This window comes from Tenebrio molitor, chromosome Y (genome assembly GCF_963966145.1).
Source record: "Tenebrio molitor chromosome Y, icTenMoli1.1, whole genome shotgun sequence".
Taxonomy (NCBI): domain Eukaryota; kingdom Metazoa; phylum Arthropoda; class Insecta; order Coleoptera; family Tenebrionidae; genus Tenebrio; species Tenebrio molitor.
Window position 1 is genome coordinate 1282907 of NC_091056.1, and position 23310 is coordinate 1306216.

Here is a 23310-nt window from a genome sequence, read left to right on the forward strand (position 1 = left end):
AAAATCATTTTGAAATTAGCAGTAGAAAAACCATTAATACGCAATAAAGTTTACACCCTGTAAATCCCTATGGTTCGTCGATAAAAAAAAAATCACTGTATAATTTAAAAAAAAAAACAGAAATTGTAGAATCTATGCAGTGTTTAAAAACGTATTTGTGGATTCAAAACAGATCTTTATTTTTAGCTTTTATATTTAATACAACTTTTTTTATTGTCATAACAAACTGTAGTTACTCAGGCAACTTGAAACATACAACTTGATGGGAGTTTGCATATTTCCAACAGAAATGGCACTAATAAAATAATTGCAAAATTTAAAAACAATACTAAGAAGTCATTCTTTGGCAATAGATTGCTTACAGGTAAATTTTAATAATTAAAAGAAAAACAATGAAAAATCCGCCTAACACTAAGATGTACCAGTCATTTTACAAAATTGAAGAAAACTATACTTAATATTTATTTATCTAATAAAATACAAATATTAAAAGTTAAAAACATAATCTGTACATACTAAAAGTCTTTCTTTGGCAATAAATTGCTTTATATTATTATTCACTGTGATTATCTTACTTTGTCTTACTTACTTACTTACCTCTCTTATAATTCAAGTTTCTTTATGTAATATTCTCTGTTTATGGTGTTATGTTCTCTAATTTCAAATACTAATGGCTCTGTAGCATTGATAGCATGATCTGGCCGTTGTGTTGAAAATTTTCTTTTTATGCCCTGTTTTGGGATTGTTGAATTCACTAGATCCTGATTATCATCCATCACCTGCGTATAGGGTGAAGAATAAGAGTGATCAGTGCTGGTTGAAGCCTGATTAGTGTTTTCCAACACAAAATAACTAATTTCCCTTTAGTATATTAATCGGTTGTTTGAAATCCAAATCATTATTTCGATGTAAAAAATTAATTACAAGTGATTCTTCTGTATTTGGAAGCCCTTCAATAAAATGGTAATAGTATCCTCAAAAGCATTTAGCTTTTGAGAAGACTCCTCTCCGCCTCCAGTTTGTCTCCGATGCTTATTAATAGCACTTTTTTTTTTGCTTCGCTCGACTGCACTGGTGTTGCCGTGTCTAACGAATGAGTGATATTTTATATAAACTTGTTATATTTTCTTAGAAACCATACCTTTCTCCAGAACTTCCAATTCTTTTTCCCTCCTTTCAACTCATATAATGTTGATTTTTGTGTATGTATTATGTTAACAACACTGGATATTTTGCATCGTTGCCATACTTTGCCATTAAACTAAGATTTCGCATACGCAGCCAGTTACGATTCGAATGAGATGCAATTCGAGAATAACAAAGATATGTAGTTGCGATGCGCAAATTCTTACATGCATTATATTCTATTCGATCATTTACGAGTGAATTCGAGAATCGCACCCCAGATGTGTTAAAACCACGACCTTCTAAATAGTCGAGACTTTTGGCTTTCTTATAGCAGCCAAGCCAAGAGTCTCGACTATTTAGAAGGCCGTGGTATACACCATTCACGATGTTTTGGCATAAGGGGAGGTTATGATTTCATTTTTTAACGTTGGATTTCTGTCACCTCTGCTGCCACTTTTTACCACCGGCCCCTGGAGCGGTCGAACTGTCGACTCCATCTTCGGGGCCGGTGTCGAGATTTGTTGACCGATGCCGTTTTAACGCCGAGGTTGCAAATACACCCCGTCGTTTGGTAAACCAGCCGGTTTACCCGGACCGTCAAGCTGTCTTTTGTCCAAGGGAGAGGAGCACGAAAAGAAAACAACCTTCTCGTTTCAGATCAGGTAAAGAAGTGCCTTGACTGCCGTGTCGTTTGCGGCCGGCGTCGGATATTTTTAGAAAGTTGGACCAAATGCGACAAAAGAACGAGCGGGAGTGGTTTTAGACCACTCAAACCTGACATGCAGACCTACCAAAATGAATGTAACATGTTGCCGAATTTTCCGTAATCATAATTAAGCGACTTTAAAACGTATTGATGGCTGCAGAACATATATTGACTAAGTTACGATGAAGTCAAGTCCTTTTTTTGTGTAAATTGAATTGTATGTTGTCATGAAAACCTCAAGACCGCCTCGGTAGAGAGCCCGGCCTGACTAGACTATTCGGAGGTTCGAAATTCGGTTTTTCAGGACCGCCACGGATTTTCAACTCTACCAACCCGGAGCGGTGCGACTAACCTAAATCCGAAGATTAGGGATCATCGGAAACACAAATTCACCAGAACCTTCTCCAATTTATTAACAAATAACAAAATAAACACACTAAGCTAAACGAACAAGTACAAGTTTCAAACAGAACAATGTGTAATTCCTTTGGCCGAAGCTCGTCTACAATTACTCCAAGGTACAAGGTACAAGGGTACAATTGACTTAACGACTACGTCCGGGGCTTACATCTAAATTCAAGGGGGTGAGGGGGAATTGAATGGGAGTAATAATGGGGGAACAACGATCTGACTGTGTCTGCGATGTGAAGTCGTCGATCGGCGGGGCACGGCGGTTCAAGGTCGAACCTTCTCGAGGTGGTCGGCGTGCTACGTCAGGGACGGCGAGGGGTTCCCAGGCGGGGCTCCAGAATTCACAATCGGGTGAAGCAAGGGGCCTCCACGGTCAGTGATGCGATGGCATCGACGGGGGAAAAGAGGACAAAAGAAGAAGGCCTGCAAGTCGAAATCCGCGTCACAACGGGAAACTGGCTTGGTGCAGCAAACTCGGCAACGATCTTTACCTCACGTGGTGGTCGGCTTTCGTCTGGTGGTGTTGGGTGTGGTGGTATCTTTACTATCCGACTCGAGGTCGCGTGCTCAAACTTCGCAAGGTTCCAAAATAACACAATTTTCGCCCAAGCGGCACAATGGAGGTTCACTGGTGACCTAATCCGACGTTACGATCGTCGATGGAACCAACCGGGCAAGATTGCGGGTGCAAAACCCAAATTGCCACCAGGACCGACAAGACACAGACACTTACTTCAAGACCAGCAGAACCACAAGTGACATGGCCGCCCTTCCGCCCATGATGCTCGACGGTTCGACCCAAAACGGAAAGGAGAAAATTGGTGACATCGATCAAATCGCCAAAAAAGTGGGTTGGTCGAACTGAAGAGACGCGGCGTCAAGGTGAAGGTGGAACGGGAGCTCAGAATCGCGACACGGGGTCGTGCCGAAGGAGTTGAGCCGATTTCGATCGGTCTTCCCGGATCGGGGCACATCGAGGAGGTTTGTGGTTATGGGACCATGCGATGTAAACAAAACAAGATAACCTCAAACGGCACCGACGAGGGGGCGGAAACGACACGTTACAATGTAAAGACAAGACAAATAGCACGGATAGTGAAGGAAGAAACAACAATCCAATTGAAGTAGCACGTGGGTTTTGTAAGACCTGTTATAACTTCGCGACCCTCGTCTGAGGACAGAGTTGTGAATAGAGATTGCAATCAAGCAGCGTTTTAAATCCAGCTGAATTTTTGCTGTACCAACATCATCCAGCTGGATCCAGCGCGGATGCAGCCATATATTGATATAATGATTTTTTCAAGAAATGAAACGATTTTTTTTTAAATACTTCAGAAACTTTAATTATTTAGAATGGTCACCACAAATCAGTAAAATTTCTTACACAATTAGGTAGTAAACTTAACCTTGGTATGGGAATTTTACAGCGCGAAAACACTTGCAGTCGCCTTCGCCTCGTGTCTGTTTAGTTTGAATGCTGTAAAATAATTAGGCCCGGTTGCATAAAGCTTAGTTAACATCGTGTCAGCTAAAAATGCGTCAAGTCGGAAATCCGTCCATTTCAACCGGGCCTTGGACTTTTTCGGCTGACCAAATGTTTTATTTTGCATTTTTGCAGATTTTAATCAAATGACAAATGTCAAACTTTTTGACATACAGAGCTGAAAATTTTGAAAGTGTAATTAATTCCGCAAAGGAAATTGCAGACATATTAGATGTAGATCAAGTTTTTCCAAAAATTCCAAAGAAAAAAAATTGATTATGAGGCGAATGATGATCAAATAAATAACCCAAGAAATAATTGAAAAAAAATATTAAAGTCTGCACAAACGCCGCTCATAAGCAGCCGGTATTTTCTTGCACGTAATGTCTATGAAGGCTTTCTCGATGCAAACTTTTACATTATAGAAACGTTCAAGCATGCTGAGCAGACTGTTCCATCATAGCGCGGCGGTCAAGAATCAAACTCATTTCTTTGCTCTTCGCTCCCTTTACCTATTTTTGCAAAAAAAAATTAATCAAATCCTGCTGTATTTAAATTGTGCTCATTTAAATCTACGTGCACACGTTTAAAAAGTGTAACGCGAAGGGTACTAAACTAGGAACGATTTTTCCAATTACATTTTTTGGTTCAATTGCATTCATTAGTTTTAAACAATTATTTTTAAATGGAAACCTTAAATTAATCTGGTCAAGTAATTCTTGATCGAATCGTAAACATGACAACCGAAATTTAAGTAACTCACCCGCAGGGATGTCTTTTCGTGTACAAAAAAATGAATGCTGTCAAAGAACCTCCTAGGTATATATCTTCTACCAAACGAATATTATGGGGATTTTTATAATCAATATTAGAAAGTTGTAATGTTTTTTGTAAATATTCTTTTTTGGTAAACATTTCAAGTATAGTTTTATAAACGTACTCAACTCTCGAATATGTGAATTTTTGGTGTCTTCAATTGCATTTCCTTATTAAGATCCGTCAGGTACGGTAAAATAAAATCTAAAAACTGAAGGTATAATTTACTAAAAACCTCGTGCATTCTATTAAAAATAATTTCAGCTGCCTCATTTTTATTATTGGCATGTACTTCAGAAGTAAAGAATAATTTTAACACGTCCCATTGCTCAAGAATACGTTTTACCACTGCTTGTAAAGACAGCCATCGAGTCTGGCAAGGATGTAATATTTTTTGCGATTTTAAATCACAGAATTGTTGAAATTCCTTCAATTAAATAGCCTTTTTTGCGCTATACTGAAAAGATTTAAACATTTCTCTCACCAAATTTTCTATGCTATCAGGAAGCTTCTTGCAAGCATATGAAGTACACAGCACAAAGGAATGGAAAATACATTTGAACACAAACAATTCTGGAACATCATTTTTAAGTAATGTACTAACAGAAACTTTTAATTAAAGTATAGATCATTTTAGATTTACCGTCACTTACTGGAATTTGAATTAAAAAGGCATCTCTTGTTACATAATTGACTTTAAAACGAGCTATCAAAGCTAAATTAAATGTTTTGTTGTACTTTTGTCGGCAGTCTCGTCAATCACTAGAGAAAACTTTTGTTGTCTTAACAAACTAAATAATTTCTCTTCATTAAATGCTCCCATTACATTTTTCACTAAATCAGTACATTTAGTTTTTCAGCAATGAATGCCTTGAGCAACTTTGTTTAGTGGGCATATATTTTTAATCAAGTTCAGTAAATGGTTAGCAATGTTGAAAGATAAGTTGTGTTGAACAATAAACCCTGCAATGTGAAGTTCCGCTTCTTTAATTTTGGCTTCTAGGTGATTTTTATCATTGAATGAGTCCAATATTGTTTGCTGTCGTTTAATAGATGAAGCATTTCTTGTTTGTTTTGTCGTAAGTTCGTGGCGTTTTATTGCCGTTACTCCACGGTGATAGTCACCTCTGCAGCATTTGCAATAGAAATAGGTCTTGTCCTTGTTGCTTTTGGCTAACTAATAAATAAATAATAAAACAAATAAAAGCTAATAAATAAAGTATTATTAATAACTGACCCTTGATGCAAAAAACAGACAGACAAACAAGCCGTTAGACGGTTGACAGCAAAGCGTTTTGTGTTCTTACTGTTCTTCAAGCAGAAAGCAGAGAAGCAGACTAAGCAGAGCCTCTGCTACAACGCGGCCTTTGACAACTGACAGTTCTGTGACTGACAGCAGTGACAGCGCCGCAGGAGGTACCAATCTAAACATAATAAATCGTAGTTTTTTATAATTTCTAATAAATACCATTCAACATACTGATCGACTCATATTTCAAAAAATCCGTAGATTTTGTACGAAAATCCTAAAACCCGAGATGGAGACGAAAATCCGTAGGGTTGACAACACTGACTGTACTACTGAAAAACTAACTTGAGCAGTGATGGTAACCTTTCAGGGTGCTAATTCCCTCATCACATGATGCAAAATCCCTACATTTCCCTACATATACATTAAATTTTCCCGCCTTTTTTCCGCTTAAAATTAAAACACTAACTCTTTATAAAATATTTTAATAATTTCAAAAACATTTATCAAGCCGAACACGGAAAATGGTCGATCACTTTAGTAAATTGTTCTTTATTGTCATCGTGACACACAAACAAAAATTAAATACATTTTTAAATATATTTTCACTGTCACAGGTTGCGTCAAGAGATTGATACCACTGCCCCATTTTCCTTGTCCAGCATAGTACAAAACAAAACAATAATTCTGGATATAAAAATTTCACAGAAATAAAATTCTAAAACAGAACAAGAAGATTTAAAATTAATGTTTATGATCATACAATGCATTATACTTCATATCTCTCATCATGTCTGCATTGCACGCAAATTTTGTACAATCCTATTCTTTACTCTGTAAATACGATCGAATTATACAAATGGAATTTAGAACTTCAGGAGACAGTCGGTTTCGCTTTTTTGTTCTAACACCACAAACTATCGAAAATATACGTTCACTGTCAGCATTTGCATACTTAGCTAAAAGAGATAAATGTGAAAAAACCAGTACATTCTCGAAATATTTTTGCTTGGAAATTTAACACCAAAGTCTCCAACATCTTTTTCTTTGCCTGTTTCAGGCACTGTTTAAAATTATGGTTAACTAGTAAATTTTGGTTAGATAACTCAAAAGTTAACCCACGACTGAAATACCGGGCCTATGTGTATTTCAGTGCTCAGTTACGGGTTAAAGTATCTAACAACTTTTTCTTAATGTTGGTAGTGCTTTCCGCAGCCATATTTGAAAAAGTCGTAGCCAGTCGTAGCGGACAGGCGTAGAATCCCGCCGTTTGCTGTCAGCTGTGACAATTGTGTGATGTTTTAACCCACGTGTAGAGTTGATTAAAGAGTGGTGTTGTTCAAAAATACATATCATTATCTACAGAGTTATTATAAATGTTTGTAATCCAAGTAGGCCATGAATTTGTGCCGTCTTGTTTCGATTGTGCACCATATATCTATTAACTACTCTACTATATGGGTAACGTCGTATCTTTACTTTGCTCGAGAGTGAAGCAAACATTGCCATGGGTGGGAGCAGTATAGAAACATCTTCTCAGCTACTTTGTTAAGAGCAAGGATAATGTGTGCATGGCAGGAATTTAAATATAGGAAATAAAGGAGGGATTTGTAGGAGGGACTTAAGAAAGAAGATAACCTCACTTTAAAACAAATTATCCATAGATAAATATCAACGTTTCTTAGATGCAACTCACCTGTTTCGATCACGGTATTTAGGTCACTGACCTGTACACCCTCAGTTCGACAGACTTATGCCTTTCATAGTTTAATTTTCTCGATCGCCCGAGGGGTGATCATTCACGTAATTGACAATCATTCATCGCCCATCATATTGTCATCCATACCATATATTTTAATTTAATGAATCATTTAATAAAATATAGGAGTAATTCTGTGGAAATCAATCTTTTATTTACAATTTTTACAATTTGCTTACAAGTACCTACTGTTTACAATGAAAAACAGTAAAATTAAATTTACAAACCAGAAAACAAAATTAATTTAGTGTATTTTTGTCGTATGTCCTTTTTCTTTTCTGATAACATTTTTGCTTCACAAAAATATCTTACATTTAAAAATATATCTACCAATAAGGATAGCAACTGGTATGAATGATTACTTTCATTAAAATTATGTTTAATGAAAATGTCACTTGTAAATGCTGAGCACGTAAGAACATTTCGTAAAATAATATTTACAACAGTCTCTCTACATGTTGCCTTAACGATGTCATTTTTATAGCCTCGAAAAATCTGTTCTGCTATTTTGCAAACCGATTTTTGCCCGCGATTTTTTATGTTGATCAAGTTCATATTAATCGTAAGTCGCAAGTATTTTTTTTTGCTGCTTTTGAACAAATATAACCAGCTATATAAGTTACGACGTTTTCGATGAACGGTGACAAAGACTACAATTTTGTTATATAATCGTGGCCGAAAAAATCGTTGTGCAGGTTGGTTACATCGCCAATTGATGAAGGAACATTCCTTCTTGACGAAACTGACAATATGCTCACATCCTCAATACAACAATTAGAATTATAAGAAGTACTCACTTCATTTCTTATAAGTAATTTTTTATACGCGCTTTCAAATTATTGGGCGTTGGGGTTGTTATTAAAGCCTCCCCTCCCTCTTATACAACTAAAAAAAGGTTCAATAAAATCCTGGGATAACTTAAACGTTAGTAAATAATCCATGTGGTATTGTTGGATAATCTCAAACACTTCAAAAACATTTTTTAATGAAATAATGAAGCCCAAAAACCCGGTTTTTCGTTGTGTTAAAATGACACGTGTGCCATTGGTGTCTTGTTGAGTAAGAAAATAATTTATCAACCCATCACTTCTTTTTTTTATTTTCGATACTTTCTAAAGAAATAGGAACATTGAATGTATTACGTTTTTCATATTTGTTTCTACTCTTCAGTATGTCAAAAGCATCATTTACAAACATTTGACAAACAATAAAGATTTTGCGATGCTTTCGCCCAGTGTTTGAGCTGCCAGTTTTACATTCATTCGATTATCTGTAAAATTAATATGTTTTTGTGTTAATTTATTTGCGGCATGCAACCCCTCTTCCTTTTGTAAATTATTAAGTTGGCATATATGTTCCCAGAATATATGTTCACCATTTCCATCTACAATATTTTTTTTGTCCCCTAAAACATTCCGGGCCAATTTAATCATATGAGATGGGCCCCATATTACAATTTTTTTTTGGCTATTTGCAGGATTGATAATAAATGGCTTAAAGTGTAAAGTGTCAACTTCAAAGTTCGCACCTAATTTACGGCACATTGCCAAATTCACTGCAGCCCCATCAAAAGTAATTGAATGGATCTTTGCCCCTGTATCATTTAAAAGTATTAAACAATTACTTAAAAGATTTGCTCGTTCCTTCGCATTTAAAGCTTTAATGAGGAAATATCCCACCGGAATCTTCCAATTTCCATTCAAAGCCACAGCAAGAAATACCAAGGCATTTTTGGCCTTAGTTTGACGGTCACTATCAATATTATTGTCTGTCCCTAAAGTAGTTAATAGATATACCGGGACATTTTTTTTAACTCTGAACATAGTCCATAGTTATTCCCTATGTTCAATTTTAAAAAACACAGATCAATGCATTGTGAGTTGCTATGCAACCAACTATACCGAACACCAGAGATTTTGAAATTATGTTAAAAATTGTTCCGATTGATGGAATAGGTCTTCATGTGTTGCATTTCACGCACATTTCTAATGCTCTAATTGGCGTAGAATAACTGCATTATGTGTATTTCTTCTTCAAACAACTTGACCATTTTGTTAATCTGTCAAGTACTTATTTTCGTTACCTTGGTTAGGTGATTATTATTACGCAAAATGGAAGCTGAGACCGAAGTCTATTTAGCTCCCAGATCAAAACGGAAAAGTAAACTATTTCCGTAATTTCAATTTCAATTGATCGCATCTGCTTCGTCATCGAAAGTGTGCATCAAGTTTGTTTTTAAAGATGTTAGGGTTGGATGCGTTTACAATTTCGTCACTCAAGGCGTTCCAGTCGCTAAAAACCCTATTAGGAAGGAAATGGCTTCTGACAGTTATCTTAAAATTTTGAATTTTCAGTTTAGTCGATGGCCGCGCAAATGGATGTTTGTGTTGAATTCAAATAAATTAAGTAATTCGTCAGATTCATTGTTGGTCAATATTTTATAGCTCCATATGAGATCACCCCGTCTTCTGCGGTGTTGGAGAGTTGGCAAGTCTAACATTTGCAGTCTAGTTGCGTATGGAATCGATCTAAGTCCAGCGACTCGTTTTAGGATTGCAATGGGGTGCACCGTGGAACAGACTACTTTCATTATTATTTCATTTTTTTAAAATGGTGTACGAGATGAAAACAGAATGCAATCATGTAGAGATCAATATCTCGCAAAGTTTCCTAATTTAGAGATAGAGTAACAATCTTTAATGACCCACATTCGATGGATTGTGAATAGACAAAACTAGAGATGTTTCAAAGGAAAAGTCATCGAGACAGCTTCAAGTTGGTGAAGTTTTGAGAGAGAGAATGGAACAAAATCCCAAAACATCATTGCTGAGACTGTCAGCACAGCCAGGTGTACCACTGAGCACATGTCAGAAAATTGTGAAGAAAATATTAAATTTGCACCCTTATAAAGTGTCATTGTTTCAAGAACTGAAACCAGCAGATTAACCACATCGTGTTGCATATTGCAGCTGGTTTTTAAACAACATGAATGATAACAGAACTTTGGATTTGTCATTCATTTCAGACAAGGCATGGTCCTGCTGTAAGTTCATAACCTGATTGTAGTCAGGGAGATGTTATAACTAATAAGTATACCTCCTCTTCCATATTTGTTGCTGATTTCGTTAACGACTATTCCAGATTGGATCAACGCATGCACGGAACCTGTCTGACGTCACCCATCTTGTGTATCCTGCCCCTCCACATTATAACATTGGAAATCATTTAATGCATATCAACAACAATAAAACCTTGCTAGACAGTCACATAGCTTTAATTTGTTGCCGTATAACATATAAATAAAATATCTTTATTTACAAAGATTTCATTCTCTCATTTTCCATCAACAGTTTTAGAATCTTGTGGTACCTAACATTGTTTCCTCGAAACTTATTAAAACAAAAATGATTCAGTACCCATTGAATAATTTAACAGCAACAATTCAGTTCTACACACCTGTGGTTGAACACCGGTGGATAAGTTTACAAAACTGAAATAGATAAAATTAAATTTTATTGTCCGTATGAGATGGATTGAACCATATGAACTTTAAAGTTCACTTTGATAATAAATCCCGTCTTGATGGATTTTAGTCACTGTTACTCACGGTATTAAAACATTGGAACAATCTCTTCAAATGAATCTTCACTGTTGTGGTTAATAATTCAAAGAATTTTTTTTGAAGGTAAACATAACCTCCTAATGTCAAGAATAATAATCTACTTCGTATCATTTTCGCATGGAACTATCGAACGGCAAAAGAAAAAAATTCATTTGTTTTCATCGGCTCGTTGACTACAAACATTTATAATCACCCTGTATAATGGAAATGAATAATTATTCATCATCATCAAGTGACTCTGATGACGAAGATGTTATAAATTTTGTGGTCAATTTGGGACGGATCAGAAAGATTCCCCGATTTCACATCAGAAAAGGTCATTTTCATTATTGGGACGATCAGGAATTTTATAACAGATACCGACTTTCGAAAGAATCAGTAGTTATATTGTTGGAACGAATTGATGGCAAAATAAGGAACCCAACTAACTGGTAAAAAGAAATAATACAGGCATTTTCAGCAACTTATATTTGTTACATATGGCTTTTTTTGTAGACACAGTTGCTGGAAACTTATATAATGAGTCAATCATAAGGACAAGAAATCTAGTAGAAAGGTCGTATGGAGTGTGGAAAAGAAGATTTCCAATTTTAAGCAACGGTATTAATGTTGACATCAACCGAGTACAATTGCAACTGCAGTTTTACACAACATAGCGATTGAAAATGACGAAAATGAACCACCTGTATTAAACCAAGAAGAGGAAGAAGCCTTTTATTTTGTTAATAATGTACCACTGCAAGTATTTCCACATGGAAATGGAAATAATAGGGTGCAAAATGAATATGTAAATTATTTTAATAACTTAAATGTATTTATCTTTTTTTAAAATTTCCATTCTTAAATTATGTTCTTCCTCCCTGTGCCTCATTTTTTGTTGGTGTTCCTCTTCCATATGTGCAAGCGTAATTTTGTGAAGTTCCACCTTCCTCTGTTCTTCCGCCTCCTTCCTCCGTTCATCTGTCTCCATGGACATTTTTTTTACTGGGCAATTTGTTTTTTTTTTCGGCAGCCAATTGGCACCACTTTTGATTTGTATGTGTGCCGGTCATCTTTTTAGCTAAACAATAACATATTATTTAGTATTGTCACATCATAATAAGTAATTGTTACCTTTTTTGCTCTGGTTTTCTAAATTCAATGATAAAGGGCGTTTCAACATTTTTGGTGTGTATTCAGACCAATCTACAATTTTACGTAATAACATATCAATAATATCATATATCTTTTGTGACGTTCAGTTCCGGTGGTGACGTCACGGGATATGATTTGACGCCGGTCGGTCGCGGTATGCCTCGAGCGCCAGTCCCTTTTTTCGGCTGTGGTGGAACGCCACACGGCCGGGGTAGCTCTGCGGAGTGACGGCGTCCAGGGGTCAGCTGTTAGGGCGCGGGGTAAGGGGGGAAACAAACAAACAGTCGTCGCAAAACCTTTATTTACACTATGTACAAGAGGACCACCTGGTGAAGGCGAGATCCTCCGGGGATGGTGCCCGTGACCTGGGGGATGTCCTCGGCGGCAAGGGAGATAAGGGGGTGTTCGTACTTACGTCGGTCGGCCCTGGAACTTCCTCTTGGCGGCGTAGCGAGAGAGCGGGTAGGGGTGTCTACGGGGTTGCGGGGGTGTAACGGGATCCGGGGGGGATTGGGGGAGGCCTGGTTCGCTCGCTAGGGGAGCGAACGGGCCGGAGACAAGGGATGAGCGGGGTGACCTGGTTCGCTCACTAGGGGAGCGAACGGGCCGGAAACAGGGGATGACCTGGTTTGCTCACTAGGGGAGCGAAGGGGCCGGAAGTCGGGGGTCGGAAGCGGAGTCGGAGGTTGAATCGGGAGCCGGTTCGGAGCTGGTGCTAGGAGAGTCAGGTGGATGATCGGAATTGGGATCGGAGTCGGAATCGGAATGAGCTCTGCAGGCTCTGCGCGGTCCTTGGCTCGGTGGCTGCGCGCGGCCGTTGACTCGCGGCTGTGGCGGTGCGGGACCTCTGTTCAGCACGGGGTCCGGGTATTGTCGGCCGGAATAAACACGGGTTCCGGGGCGGATTCGGTGGACGCGGTTGAGGTAGTCGGCTCCGCGCTAATTTTCTGGCCCGGCTCGGAGAAAGAACGGAATTTTTCCGCCACCGGGAACATTTCCTAGTAACTTCGTTACACTTTGTATATTTTTTACCATTTTTGTTAAATCCCTCATTTGAAGCCTCAGGTAATATTATAACATCTTCTTGTGGGGCTTCAATTATTTCAACGATAGGGACTGTTTGTGGCTCAGTGGCGATATCTAACGAAATATTGCTATCGACTATGCTAATATAATGTATCATTGTTTATTATTAATTTATTACACATTAAATATTGGAAATAACTATATTAATAACATAATTACATAAACATTTTTGTTTTATAATACAAAAATTTCCGATAATATTGCGGAATCGGGAAAAGTGCCCCGAATGCTTGCAGCGTTTCCATGTTGAATGGCAAGGGAAATCCTCTCGAAAAGGAATTTCTTTGATTTTGAATCGCCTGATTCCGCGATAAGTCGGTTTCCGATGACATTAATGAAATCGATGGCTTCTTTGCACCAAGGGCCTAGGGTTTCAAATGCTAAACCTTTAAACACGTAGTTTGACGAAATGATTGAACTATATTTGCTATGTTTGCGTTTGCAAGCCATTTCAGCGGCAGAACCTGAGACTTCAGATGTTTTCAATACGTAACTGTCTGCAAGTGTATCTACAACAGTAACGTCCCAAACCAAAGGTTGACCTTTAATCCACGGTACTAAAGTCATCTCATCTGGGCGTTTTCCGTCATTTCGAGAGAGTCCGTTTGGTTCTAAAGTTGAATTCACATGAATAGAAGTTAAAGACCGGTTGATAATGGAATTAATTTCAGTGTGTCTTGAAAATCTACCACTGCTTTTGAAACAACTTAGACCGTGGGTGCCAATTTCGTCAACTTTCGCATTGCATTTGCAAATATGAGGTGTACAAAGATTACAACCCAATCTTAAACCAATACAAACTTGGAAGGAAGTGTTATCTAAAAGAGTACCAATATTAGGAGAAGGTATTGCATGTAACCAAGATCCTGATTCTCTGCATTGCAAAGCCTTAAAACGAGCCAAGTCTCTAGGTGAATTAAAGATTAAGTCATTGGCAATTATTCCTTTGATATTAATATCCCAATTCTTCTGAAATTGTGGGATTGTTGGTATTTCGTTCTCATTTGCTACACCCCAGACTAAAGCTTCATCATAATGGTGAATATTAAGCTCATTATCCTTTGAGTTTAGTAATAAAGAAACAAGCTTTTTAACCCCATTAATTGAAGATAGGAAAGCAGGGAGGCAAATATCGGAAATGCGACGAATTCCCAGACCACCAAATCTAATCCGTAAAGTGGACTGACGCCATTGTAAATCAGTTAAACGTAAATTAAGTATTCTCTCTAAACAAGACTAAAGAAGAATCAATTGAATTAACATAATTGAAAATTTCCAAAATGGAGTTGTTCTTAATAAAAAATTAAATTTTCGTATAAAAAGACAGTTTTTGATTAAAGTATAAGCCACGTGTCTGTTAAGGAGTTCAGCTTTGTTTAAAAGATTTTCAACTGTAATTATAGTTTTTTCGACGGTGTTTTTGAAACCTTGGTCAAAGATTGGAGAACCTAAAAGAGATAAAGTTTCTCGGTCACAGATTTTAATGCCTGGTGCTAAATTTTGAAATTCCTTTATGACTTTTAAATCTGTGTCTCCAGAACAGTTAAAGATTTCGCATTTGTTAAAGTTTAATTCAAGACCAATTTTTCTGGATAAATTGATAACTTTCTTAAAGTCGGACAAAACTACTTCTGGGTAATCAGGTAGGGTTCCATCATCTAAATACCAAATATTCAGTTCAGAATCCAAAGATAAAATAATTGGTTGAATGGCAAGACTAAAAACCATAGGACCACAAGGATCTCCTTGTTGAGCTCCAACAGAAGAAGAAATTAAATGATCACCAAAAAATAAAGTTGAAGGATCTCTATAGCATTGATAAAGATAAGGGTACAGAAGTGGTGTATGACATTGGACTTCTTTCAGAATACAATCCCGTTCGACTGAGTTAAAGGCGTTTTTGAAATCTAATTTAAGAAGAACTTTGCCACGGTTTTGATCGTTATTAACAAAGGTTCGTGTGGTATGAATTGCTGCTTCGCATCCTAGTTTAGTTGCAACTCCAAGTTGGTGTGGAGATAAATACGAATTTACAATATTACGACTTTGAAAACAGGCTAGCTTTGAGGTCAATCTTCGCAAACAGTTTCCGATAGCGATCGGTCTAAGTCCTCCATCTTTCTTGTTAAGGGCACATAAAGACGCACCATACAGTAAATGGCAGATTTCTGAAGGAAGTTGCCCAGATAATAAAAAATTGCACATATTGGTTAAAGCTCTTAGTGCCTTCTGACCTGCTTCACCCGCTGACCAAGATATAATATCTTTCAAGTATTGTGGTCTCATGCCATCTAAACCTGGTGAAGAACCGGCAGGCGCGTGGTTGCGGACTGCTAGTTTCTTTAAATTTGCCCATTTTTCTTTCAGCACCTTGGGGTCGCGTGGTAAACTTCCCGATAATGATTTAAAACTGTCGGCTAGTTTTAACCACGCGTCGGCTTTTTGTTTCTGGGTTAAAAGTCCAGTCTGTTTACACTCTATTGTAAATTTATTTTTGTTCACAAGTTCCACCAATAAATTTACTTCACTATCTGTAAAGTTTTTTGATCTTCGACGACAGTCCATTTTTTTATTTATTTTTTTTTAATTAATTTTATTGCCACAGCTACGAGGGCCATACAGCAATATTACATTAGCATAGTTATAGTGCGTTATAGGTTCTTTATAAGTTTTATACTCCTGAGGAAGGACTTCAATTTGAACCAGTCTTCGAAAAGCATAGAGTAGTTTCCACAGTTCACTTGGCATGCCTTGCGGGAGTTGATCAGGGCCGGGCAGTCACGTAGAATGTGTGTAATAGTCAAATCAGACTGTTGGCAGAATATGCATAGGGGTCTATCCTCCTGGTTGAGGAGGTGTGAGTGTGTTAGAGTAGAGGTGTATGTCCCAACCGCAATCGCGATAGAATTACTTGAGACCTCCGATCCAGAGAAAGGTGAAGATCTTGATTAACAGAGGGTGTTATCCGATGCAGATGCGAGGAGTCCAAGTCCCATTGGGATTGCCAGGTGTTTATTGCGGCTGATTTGTTGATAGATTTCCAGTCGGTGTAAAGACCGTAGTTTGTTTCCGGTAATGCAGCATCCAAAGCGGCCGATTTAGCTAGTTCGTCTGCTCTCCCGTTGCCTGTAATACCCACATGAGAAGGCGTGTACATAAACATAGGCTCCTTATTCAACAGGAGGGCTGTTTTACGTTCTTCGGCAATCTTCTGCACTAGGGGATTAGTGGAGTAACGATGTTGTATCGCCTGGAGTGCACTAAGGGAATCACTGCATATAATGAAGTTACCGTCAACATGTCTCAGTGCCAGCTGTACGGCTTCTAACAGGCCTGCTAGTTCCGCACAGAAAATACTACCATAAGGTGGTAACTTTATCTTGAGTTCCCGTCTAGACGTGTGGACAGCCGCTCCCAGTGCGCCGCTTATTTTAGATCCGTCTGTGTACAAGAACGTTGCTGTTGGGTATTTAGAACGTAGTCTGCAGAATTCTTGACTTATGATGATACTTGGGTTGGTAACGTTTTTACTATAGGCGGCCAGGTCAAACAGTATTTTTGGGGATGGTATGCTCCATGGTGGGATTCTAAGTTCTGGTTTATAAAAAGGCTTATGTTTATTTGATCAGTAACATTATTCAGTTGACAAGTAAAAAAATAAACATTTTTCAAGTAGAAAATTCAGTTTGATCAGTATGTTCTGTCCGGATAAAAATTAATCTTTGACTGATTTAAAAAAAAATGATATGTAGAAATACTATTTGATCAGATATTTTGTTCAATAATTAATTGCATTTCGATTCTTAAAAAAACTTAAGTTTCATAATAATTTATGATAAGTATTTTGATTCAATATGATTAAGTATAATAGTGAAATTGAAATATAAATAACGATAAATGGTCTGAGGGCAGAGCCAATGGCAGAGCTGACTGATAATATACCTACAGAAAATGTACGGCAGCACGGCAATACAGCATAGATTGTGAGGCAGGTTCTGTACTAATCTCGACAAGAGGAATTTCAAATAAATAAAATCAGGACAACATTATGGTAGAATTTACTTGAAAATTAAACGATAAAATAAACAATGAAAAAATAATTTTCAAACTTAAAAATTAAAAAAAACATTTTCTTAAGTACCTATAGCTTAAAGTTTATGTATATTACTACTGCACAATAAGAGCTTTTTTTGCCTTAGAAGGACGCCCTCTTTTACGTTTCCCTTGAATACTTATATTTCGCGCTTCTGGTGGTGGTTTGACATATTTAAGTCTAATGGCTATGCCAATAATATGTTTACATATCATATTTTTAAAAAAAGCTGGACAATTACAGTTTCCCTTAATCCACTCATCTGGAGAAGTTGACATGGTAGTTATCCAGGATGAAAATGCCTTATTTTTAAACTCTTCAAATTCCACCCAATTTTCTGCGCAAATGTCATTTAATTCTCCTGGTTCTTCGGTTGAATCCCCTGCTGGAATTTTGTAACTAATTTGACTCTCCTGTTGGGAGACAATGAGAACTGGTTTATTCTTTTTAGTCCACTGATAGGCAGATGTCCACAGGGACAATGTAATTGTTGGTATTTTCGAAAATTTTTTCAACTCAGTTTTATAGTCGTTCGACCATTGTTGAACACTTTCAAGAGCAACCGATAGAAAATGGTTTAATGAAAGGCGTTCCCGAAGGGTATGAGTGTCTTTTATAACTTTATTAAACGCTTCTAAGGCGTTATTAGTACTTGGTACATGTTTCATTACACCTTCGTACCAATTGCTATTATCAGACAGCCACTCTCTTTCAAAATAATTCAGAAAAGCTTGCTCCGTATTCCATTTTTTTTTGAAAAGTTCAACAGCTTTTTCGAATATCTCTGGAGATGAAGAAAGTTGAAGAGTGTTAATATCACTCAGAATTAGGGAACGGTTTTTTTTCTCCACATCACGCTCTACACGTTTCTGAACATTTTTCCTCATATGCGCCCAGCACATGATTATCAACTTATCAGTTCCGAAAATCTCTATGAAAGCATTCTGAATACTTTTTGCAGCATCACATATCAACACGTTAGGTTCAAATTTTTTTTCAAATAATTTCTTTGATGTGGCAACTAACGCTCTAAAGAGAAACTTGAAATCCTCCTTCTTCTCATTAGTACAAACAGAAAGACCAAAAGGGTGAAAATGTTTATCCATATCGGTAGTACCCACTATTAGAACTGGAAAACCTTGCCACAAGAGTTTGTAGGTTGCATCAGCATGAATTTTGTAACTGTTGGCACAAATACTCATCAAATATCTACTTGTTATGAAAAATCGAAAAATGCTTTCCTCTTCCTCAGTCTCTAATTCGTATTGTGCGACGAAAGGGATATGCAAGTCTTCTGGAATAACTGAGTTTTTCAGTAGCCATGCTTCCAATTCTCCAACACTTATTTGTGACGGGCCATATTTGGATTCTCGCAACTGATGCAAGTAATTATCTAATTGTCTTTTTGAGGGAAGCTTCCTGATATCACTATTCTTGGACAATTCTATTAAAATAGCCTTTGGCTTTAACTTTAGGTCAAAAAGTTTTTGGATTTCCAACTTTAGAGAAGGGTCAATTCCAAGAACGCCTTTTGTTTCAATAGAGTCATGATTGTGTTCTGATTTAGTCTTGAATAAATGCACTTCATGCGATGTCGAATCATACTGAAGATATATTTTTGCAGAACATTGTTGTCCACGAAGTTTAACTTGATTGCACCTGAAGTATTTCTTTATTCCTTCTTCTGTTTTATTTTTATAATGAAATCCCCATATTTTTTTATCTTTTATAAATTTTTCAGCCTCATCCGATCCAGAAAAAACTCCAATCTTTATCCAATTTCCTATAACTCTCCTCTTTGGCGATGATTCGTGATGACGTCCTTCCTCAGAGGATGATTCCGACGTTTCGTACTCCGCAACTAGACTATTGTTCATCCTGAACGCCTGCAGAATATGACTGTGAAAAAATATTTATAAATACCTCAATTTACCTTGTAAACTTATGCAATTTATTTCACCATAACACAAGACACTTGCAGACTATTGCGCGGTCAAATTTATAGGTTATGTTGTTTTTCTCGAATCGTACCTAATTGACACAATTTTAAGAATCAAGTAAATTGTACACTGAGCAATTGTTTTTTTACTTGTGTTCTTCAATATTCTGTGCCACAAATTAAATTTAATACTTAACAAACGCAAATTCATTGAATCAGATTTAAAATTTCGTAGATCAAAATGTTTTACCACTGTCCAAACAATATTTTACTGATCATTCAGTATTTTAACTTGGAATATATATTTTTAACTTGCCTCTAAATATTTTACTGTGCATTCAGATTTATTACTTAATTATTTAGTAAATATTATTACAAATAGTTACTGATCAAAATGTATTTGTACTCATCAATTAAATTGTTCCGTTATAAAAAGATGGCGGGAATGAAAGTGAATGTCTTTGGAGAAGCAAGTGAATGCGTTCGGTTATAGGCATAAAGGAAAGTTTTGTGTGTTTAGGGACAGTTTCCAAGGGTGGATAGAGCAAACTATGGTTAGGATGAGATGGCTGGGAGTAGATTTGCGCGGCATAGTTAAGAGTCAGTTGTTCGAATCTCAGTTGTAGCGGCATTTCGCGTGAGAGAACATACAAGCTGTCGCTTGGCGTGGTGCGGTAAGCGCCTAGAATGATCCTTAGAGCAGCCCTCTGAAGAACCTCAATTGGCTCCGTCGTAGTCTTACTGCAGGCACCATAGGCAATTAATCCGTATTCAAGTCTTGATCTAACTAAGCTTTTGTAAACCGATAAAAGGATGCCTGTATCTGCATCCCATGTATGATGTCCCAAGATTCTCAGTAGGCCAATTTGCTTATTGCAGGATGAAACTATCGAAGAAATATTACTTTTCCAAGTGAGCTGGGAGTCAAATATGACTCCTAGAATGCGAATACAGGGTACTTTTTCTATTGCCTGATTATAGAGAGTTAAGGTTGGTGTGTAATCTGTCCTTCTCTTACTGAAAACTATTTATTTTGTATTTTCTGAGGAGAAGTGAAAACCCGTAGAATGTGACCAGGCTTCAAGATTGCGCAAAGTATCCTGTAGCTCTTCTTCGAGGGTTTCTAAATTCTTTCCTGTTGCGAAGACAACTAGATCGTCTGCATATATCGCAGAAAGACTTGGAAATGAGATCTGCTGTTGTATAGGAACATTTTTGTTTCTGGAATTTTTTTCCAGCTCTTTGGAAACAAAGAAAAAGAAGCAGTATTAATTTTCAACAAATTTGTACAGTAGTAAACTGGCAGATTTTATTTTATATTTCTACATACAACGTAAAATTGAAAATATATACCTACATTTTTACACCCTAAAAATATGATTTTATTATTCGGGAGCATCGCTGTCTTTAATTATAGGTGGTTGCAAATTAACCAGAGCGCAACACATGAAAATTATATCGTTCGCGTAAGGTAACGAAGATGTCGCAAATTTTGACATAATGTGGAACGTTTTCAACCTTTGCATAATCCTTTCTATGTGAATTCTGACTCTTGCTATTGTCTGCGTTTCTTCCACTTCATTCGCAGTAAAAACTTCATTCCGCAAAAATGGAGGATGACAAGTAGTGCTCCTCTTCCAGAGTCATTCAAAAGTCTTTTTATTTGAGGAAAACCTTTATCTGCTAAAACAAAATCTCCCGGTTCCAGCAAAAGCAAGAAATTACTGCTTGTTGTTATTTGGGAATCGGTAGTTCTACCTCCGTATGCTTCAGATACACGATCAGATACGAATGATATTTGTCCATGGGGTGTACAACCGACCAATATTTTTAATCGAAACCCCTTCTTATAATGGGAATACAAGTAAACTCGCTGGGAAATGTCTGCAGGTTGCTCAACCGGAATTTCTGTGCAATCAATAATGACGCGACAATTTTCGTTGAAATCACGAAATTCTTGTGGCATTAAAGCCTGAATAGTTTCTTTTGGTGGCCATTGGACAAAGTTCCTGCATGTTTGGGCCATTTCTTCGAGTAAGGAGTAAAAAATTCTCGGAACTGCTGTTCGATGAACAGCAAATAAAACTCCTAATGCAGAAAAAGATACTCCAAGTTTCATTTTGAAAAGAAAAATTAACAACCGATTTTCCTTAGTTATTTTGCATCCTACATCAGAGGCAGTAAAAAAATCTAATAAAAAAATTAATGTATCGATATTGTCACCGGCAAGATCGAGTAAACCTTGGTCACTTTTTATTGAGCTAAAACCGTGAAAACCACTGCCACAGTCGGAGAGTGTTTCATTCTTTGCTCGAATATCACGACAAGGCCCAACTGCAGTATCAACAAAAACTTTTTCCTCGCCACAACATTTATCTTTGCTGATTGGCTTGATTTGAGCCTCAACAATAATTTTTTCTTTTGAAGGAGGGATATAGGTTTGAGTTTCAGCTTCGTTCAAATTTCCATCGCGCGTACGGTTGCAAACGAACAACTTGTAATTTTCTCTTGCTTCGTCGAAAAAATAACACTGAGTACCCTTATTTTCGAACGTTACAAGTTTTTCGGAGGAAAATTCATTCTCTTGAAGCTCATTCCTGGGAGGTACACTCTCCAATTGTTGATTCTTGGTGTCCATTTCCGTGTTTGTTCTAGCTGTAGCCCGTTCAAACCTATCACAAGTTTTCAAAATATTTCAAAATATTAGTGTTATTATCACAAGCAAAAAATTTCTTTATAAATTGTTTCTTAAATAAGGAGGAACCTTTTCCCAAATTCTTATTAACTTATTTAAATTTGTATTTGTAAATTTAAATGAATCTTGCCTTTTACGAGCATTGAGCTATGCATCTTCTGATGGTGGTTTTCCTCCATATTTATCTGGGAAAATCGTTGGTACAAAGCTTGGGCTGTGCGGGTGATCTGATTTTGCATTACCGATAAAATGTCGACTGAAAACGAACAAATACTTTGTAGGTTGCCAAGGTGAACCGTCAGGACTGTATAAAATAAACATTTTCATTATTAAAACTAATTCTACACATCTTACAAAAACTGCAGAAAAGTGTAATATTTAAATACTTTCTATTTGATAAAACACTTACTTCACTCGCCGAATAGCCTTGATCCACTTGTTGTGTTGCTCTATTTTATAATACATCGTAGGAAATTTGTAAAATCTTGTACCGGGGGAATTTTTGTAACTATTGGTGCAACCCACAACGCAACATAAACTAACTACCACTCACTTTCGGCGCCATTTCGAAAAAAATTCGAAGCCGCGATGTTTTGCCAAGTATTGACAAATCTTCCGACGATTATGTCGCACAAAATACTATACACTTATGAAAGTAATGAAAAGTACCTACTTTACTTTCCAAAATGCGAGTACGAGCGTCAGTGCACAACACGTGGTTTACTTATCAAAATATAACCTGCCACCATATAACGCCGTGCTTGGTATGCTACAAGACAGTTACGACGGCTGTCACCATGGGCGCTGCTGTAACGTGTTTCGTTAACCACGCCTCCATGCACACAGCGTATACACTTCTTTTCCAACGCGTACCGACCAATGACCGAGGGTGGGTGGAGTTTAATAATGGCGCCAATTTAGGAATTCGAATTTCGAAACGAACGTTGGAAAAAAACCGTTACCACAATTCACTTGTCGTTTGACATTTTACTTGGCACCTTGACTTACAGTGTTTTGCTGTTTTTTACATTATTTTGCTGGTTTTTGGCTTCATCCTAACGTTTCACGACTTATTTTGATCTGCAATTTTCATTGCAAACTTTCATTTGATTTGTAATAACTTTTACAATACCTATTCGTTTTAAGGTTATGTTACAGCAGGGCTCTCCATGACATTATAGTTTTTGTT

At 37.1% G+C, this 23310-nt stretch overlaps 2 long non-coding RNA genes across 2 annotated transcripts in view; one reads left to right on the forward strand and one right to left on the reverse strand.

The window, feature by feature from the left end:
• Nucleotides 1-23310, forward strand: part of LOC138140531 (uncharacterized) — a 194475-nt gene that overhangs the window by 166815 nt on the left and 4350 nt on the right. The window lies entirely within an intron of this gene.
• LOC138140533 (uncharacterized) lies at nt 17436-19996 on the reverse strand. The gene is made up of 2 exons (XR_011162578.1): nt 19421-19996; nt 17436-19373 (listed from the first exon to the last, which is right to left on the reverse strand). It is a non-coding gene; the product is annotated as an uncharacterized lncRNA (long non-coding RNA).